Source organism: Rhinichthys klamathensis, unplaced genomic scaffold (genome assembly GCF_029890125.1).
Source record: "Rhinichthys klamathensis goyatoka isolate OS25496 unplaced genomic scaffold, OSU_Roscu_1.1 h1tg000111l_1, whole genome shotgun sequence".
NCBI lineage: Eukaryota > Metazoa > Chordata > Actinopteri > Cypriniformes > Leuciscidae > Rhinichthys > Rhinichthys klamathensis.
This window is the reverse complement of record NW_026606649.1, coordinates 14,370,078-14,376,186: the sequence shown is the minus strand read 5'-3', so window position 1 is coordinate 14,376,186 and position 6,109 is coordinate 14,370,078.

The window sequence follows — 6,109 nt, the reverse complement described above, 5'->3', positions numbered from 1 at the left end:
AATGTGAATCTGTAAATTATATAAAATTATTTTTCTTAATTGAAATGCACAATATAGCCTATTCAATGTTTCTACCACTACTATGGAGAGCTTAATACGTTGTTTACCCAATGTTATTGTCTTCTTAATGAACCTATTGTGATAGAATGTAATGTTTGCCATTACCCCTTCTAAACAAACCAATTTGCGGCAGCTTTGGTAAACCTTAGGTCATTGGAGTGTAAACACTGGGCATCCATTGTGAGGGAGTTTGAGGACTGACACCTTGGGCAAGCAAACACAGGCCTTTGTTTAAATTGTGCATAGCCCAGTCATTCAAGAGAAGCAATAAAAAGCCTGGGCCAGAGACAATGGGTTCCTGCTTTAGGTCAGGTAAGTGTACTGGAGCAGTGGGGCCAGAATGAGTCTGATAACATCTCCACGGTCTGCCTTCTCCTTAAGACCCCTAGCCTGACCTCATGCTCTCTGGATGCTCACAAAAGACCACTGAGACTCCTAACAGTACCAGAACAATGAAGCAAAGTTCTGACTTCTTTGTCATTTAAATGCAAGATTCTTTCAAAGAGATGTGATGATATTCTTGACCTGTTATTAGACTGAACTCTACAAAAGTAAACAGGAGGCACATTTACAGTAGTTACTTTAGTATGATTAATACTATTATAGTGTTATTTTGAATTAGCTATTTTTAAATTGTCATTTTATGCTTATAGGTTTTAGTAAATTTTGTTATTTTGTCATTTTTGTTCGTTTTAGTTTTTTATAAGCTTTAATATATTTTTATTTCAGTTTTATTCATTTTAGTACTTCAACCTCAACTTTTATTTTAATTTACTGTTATTACTATAGTAAGTACATGTAACATAACAAGAACACTAAAATAAAGTGTTACCTTAGTTTTTTGGTTAATAATAATTATACATTTTGGTATATAAACCAGATTTTCCCATTCCGATAATTTGAGCAGTCAATGCCCATGCAAAAATTACCAGGGCTTTCCTATAAATGCTTCTCTTAAGCATCATTTGTGGTATTATCCATTTCCAAAGTTTATATTTAGGTTTAGTTGTTTAAATCACTAACCTTAAGAATGAGCAACAGTAATACTGATGCTTGGCAAACACCACTAATAAAATCGTTGTCAGCTACATCAAAATGTCAGATCAAGCATAATAGTAGATCCACTTAGACCATCTTTTTGATCTTGATATGAGTACTTCGCATGTCTTTATAATTGTAACCCATCTTTTCTAATCTCACATTGGGAGCACCTGGTGTTTTCACTACTGTGTGCAAATGAAGTTGCTAAATAAATACAGGTGGGGTCTCAAAACGGTATTCTTCAGGCTTTACATGAAGGCTTATGGCTAATGCAGAAAAACCGCAACATTGCTAACAAGCCTGTCTCACCATGCCCGGACTGCCCACAGTAAAAGGACAGGATGTACAGAAAGCCAGAAAGCAACAAAAGGAGTGGATTACACACTGTATATGTACACACAAGCAAAACCTATTGCAGCCAGGGCTTCTTTAAGACTAGTTAAACAAACTTTTGTAACCCATAACAAAAGTCAAGGCCCACAATTGAATGAATTAATTGTATTAATTAGTTTTGTACCTAAAATTTAAAAACGTCCCCAGCCCAAGCTGGGCTAGTTTGACAGCTGAAGTAGTAACCTGACAAGTGGCGGACAGGCACAGGCATGAAGTGTGCGGGGTGTCACGATTTTTTTCTATCCATCGCATTCCTATGAAAACACAGGCAGGGCCGGCTATGAGAAAAAAAGGGAGGTATTCCGCATGCCATGGATTTCTGAGATGGGAATAGGATGCCTGTTAGGACCTGCCCGACTACTGCCGCGCATACACCCGTTTGGCAGGTAAAGCCCCAGCATGCAGTGGGAGTGTGGGCTAGTGGCTGGAATGCAGTAGAAGGAGGCCCTGGACAGCAATCGCAGCTACTGCACAGGTGTGCAATCAGGGCTCAGACGTTTTTTTGGGGGGTGGTGGAGGGGTACACTAGCATTCCAGTGTCCCTTAAAGGGACAGCAGCGCTTTCTCTACACATGCCTGCCAGTGTGTCTTCAATCCAGTCCTGTGGGAAGCTGCTGAACAGGTTGGGTGAAGAGGATCATTTTCTTTGCATCAGCACCATAAACCTGTCTCTGTGGCTCTGTCTGCAGTCAACAATGATGAATTTGTATTGCAGTGTCGTTCGTATGCATTTGCATTGGCAGCATGTCACGCTTCAATTGTACTTCATAGGAAGCTCTCAGAAGAAGTAAAATTGTTGATAATAACAGACCTTGAAAAAGAAGTAGCCCTATACTTTTGCATACTCTTAAAATGTAATGTTTTCAGACACTTAATTGCATGTTAATTGCAATTGAATGAAAATATAACAAATGCAACTTTAGAGTGCTGTTTTGACTCACTTAATTAGACTTAAGTAGCCTATATCTTTATTTCATAAATACTTTTTTTTTTCATTTATTACCATTTATGGTAAACTAAAATATACTTTAATGTTTCTATTGAAACGTGTATGTTATATTTTTTTTAAAAATTGAAAGACACACTACAGTTAAAATTATAGCAATTACTTTACATGTGCTTTAGTTAGTCAACACATCAAAAAAAGTGCACTTCTGTAAAGCATGACAAAAGTTTATTGAAACAATGATTTAAAATGTACTTTAAAGTAAAATGTTTAATTTGACATATAACAAAGTACACTATTTAAAAGAGTAGAAGTCATGAAAGTGCACCTGTTAAGTACACAAATGACCTTTTTCATTGATATTATATTTTGTGCAAGTACAGGTTTTTAAATATATTTTTAAGATGACTACAAGTGCACATTCAATACAAATATTTTACAAGGGAGCACTGGCACGTTTGTCGGTACTTCTGCCATTGTGGTGAACTTGATGTATTGTTTTTAATATGGTTGGATGCCAGTGGAAAACAGAGGAAGTAAATGTAATGGTACTGATCAGAACAACTTCCTCTTGTGTTAAGCTCGGGTTCCTCCCCCACATCTGAGAATATTGAGAGACGCAATTAGTGCACATTAAAATACATTTACACGCAAGAATTTCCCCACAGCTTTGTCGAGACTTGATCAAAGTTCTTAAAAGCGGAGAAAAAATTATAGCGACTCATTACAGGTAATTTTACGCCCACATTCGAGTAATGAAAAGCATGCAAGGAATGATATTTTCTATTTCTTTAACACTATTAAAGGGAAAGTCCACTCAAAAATGAAAATTCTGTCATCATTTACTCACCCTCATATAGCTCCAAACCTGTATGACTGACTTTCTTCTTCTGAACACAAAGAAGATATTTTAAAGAATGTTAATGGCCAAACAATTTTGGCTCCCATTGACTTCCATTGTATTTTTTGTCCAATTGTTTAGTTGCTACATTCTTTAAAATATATTATTTTGCATTCATTTTTGACTATCCCTTTAATTTAATAACATTTTAAATTAATACAAATGTGTGGTGTTTGCTAGGAAGCAACTCTTTTACTATTGCTCATACTTAGGGATATTAATAAACCCCTAAACTTTGACAAAACATGAATGATTGCTCAAATCATGCAACTTTACTGTTCTGAGGGATCAAACGTGCAATTTTTGCCTGGTGGAAGATATATAGGCCAAAAAAAAAAAAAAAACTTTTGCGATTAAATTATTTATTAAATGCAGGGTAGGTGATTTGTTCCAGAAAATGTTTTGCTGGTTGAAAGTCTCTTCACATGCTGATAGCAATCACTAAGTTAAGTGCTCTAAATGTATTTAGTATATCGTCTGTGGAATGCGTAGGACCATAAAATGTTCGTCCAATCATTGCATTCGGTCCGAATGTAATGATACGATTTCCTATCTGCCTGACAACGTATTTATTTTAATTACCTCCACGCACCCTGCTACCTAAATAGCAGCCCCTTTTTGCAGTTCCTCCTGAACCAAAACAATAAGTTTATGCTGTATTCACGCCATAACTACAGTAATTTGGAAGAGATGGAAACGCGTGACGTTATACTCGGAACGGTTCGTGACTTGCATTTATGCGTTTCAATGGCAACACTATCAACACTGAAATGAATCTGCAGCAGTCAGGTGGTACAAGTAGAGCTCTTTAAGTTGTTTATGCTTATTATTATTGTAATATTATGTGCTTTGAGACATGGGGTAGTTTATGCTGCCTCTTGTGACGCTTTTGTTTGCTCCTGTACGCATTCATGTGTTTGGAAGAGGCGTGGCTTTGAAAACGCTCTGAAGGGAGGGTGGGATCTCATGCTTTCAAAGCTAGCTCGCTATTACTAGACTCTCTGAAAATTGCTATACCCTACCTTTAATGTTAAAGGTTATTCATGGAATCATAGATTCAATTTAGAACCTTTACTTTTGGGATTGTAAAGTTGTAGAGAAAATATTATAATAGATGTAATAGCAACCGCACAAAACAAATAGCAACCACCCACAGCATATTAATATTGAGGTGGCAAATTTTGCAAGCTAGCACTATCACAATAAATAGTTTGGTAATGGTATATGGTTGTTTTGTGATATGAATAACGCAGTTTTCACCCCCAGAAGGTCCTAAAAAAAAAAAAACAGAGTCCAAAACGGAAAATCTCAGGGATGTCTGTTGAAAATCCTTCATTTTAGCGGAACAAAGGACAGACTGATATAATTCCCGTGTTGCAATTGAGGGTCTGATACCCGGGAGATTTCCTTTCAGAAACCCTCAGGCAGGACATCTCCACCCAAGCATGGTCGAAACTTCACCCAGCATTCATACAAAATTATGATACATTGTGTAAGATACAAATGATAAAAAAAACAGCTGGCTTGATTTAGAACATTATTTCCTCATTGTATATGAGGAAATTACAGACATTTTCCATTTGTCCTCATAAGGAATGATACTGGTCAGAATCTCTATTCTTTTCTTATGGCGTGAATAGAAAAGAAACATAACACCATTGACAAGAAACGTTTCTCACAATGATACAGTTTCCCTCTTGAAAGAATAAAACATGTCATACACATATGTTTACTAATATTTTAAACTAATAGCCTCAAGCTAGTCGAGTGAGAGTGTTTTGCATATTCAGACATGCCATAGCACGGAAGGCTAACGAATTTCCTTTTGTTTTCAGATCAGCCGAATATATTTTCTACTGGAACTGAAAAAGTTCACATTTATCCATTGGTTGATGCTGATAAACACATTATATTTGTATGTTATTGATTGGTTTGTTTCATTAAATCCAAGTGGTAATGTATCTTTCTTTTTTTTGTCAACAGTTGATTCATGTGCATGGAGAGAGTTAAAACAGAGGAAAATATAGAGGAATAGTTAACCCAAAAAGTGAACATTGTGTTATCATCTATTCTACATGCATGCTATTCAAAACTGAAATGCTAGTTTTAAGATTGAATTGCTTTTCCATGAAATTACAGTGAAAAGGAACTGCAGAGCCAGAGATTGCAATATCACACGAACGTATGGATTTGTTTATGATTGAAAACTTTAGTCCTCATTCATTGTAACTGCATGGGTAAACAAACAACCAGCACAAACTTCAGAATAGTACTTCATTAATTCATTTCATGCATAAACCTTAACATTTTACTTAAAACTGTACTACAATATAATATTAAATATTAATAAATGATGCTAAATTAAGCTAAAACTGAGTTTTTAATTTTTAATTATGGTTAACCTGGCATTACAGAGGTAAGAGAGGCCAACAGGGGTTTTAAAGATTAATACCGCCACCTACTGGTATTGAGTGAAAATACACGTCATGTGTGAAAAGAAGCCTCACAAAGGAGTTATAATACCAGAACTGAACCATTAAATTTCCACAATAAAAGCAAAGAGGTTGTTGTTGTTGTGTGTGTGTGTGTGTGTGTGTGTGTGTGTGTGTGTGTGTGTGTGTGTGTGTGTGTGTGTGTGTGTGTGTGTGTGTGTGTGTGTGTGTTTTATCGTTCTTTAATTTAATTTTGTATTTTTTTGAAAGGATTTGTATTAGCCTACATATAAATAAATAATACTGTATTTATTTTAATATAAATTTGTTTTATTA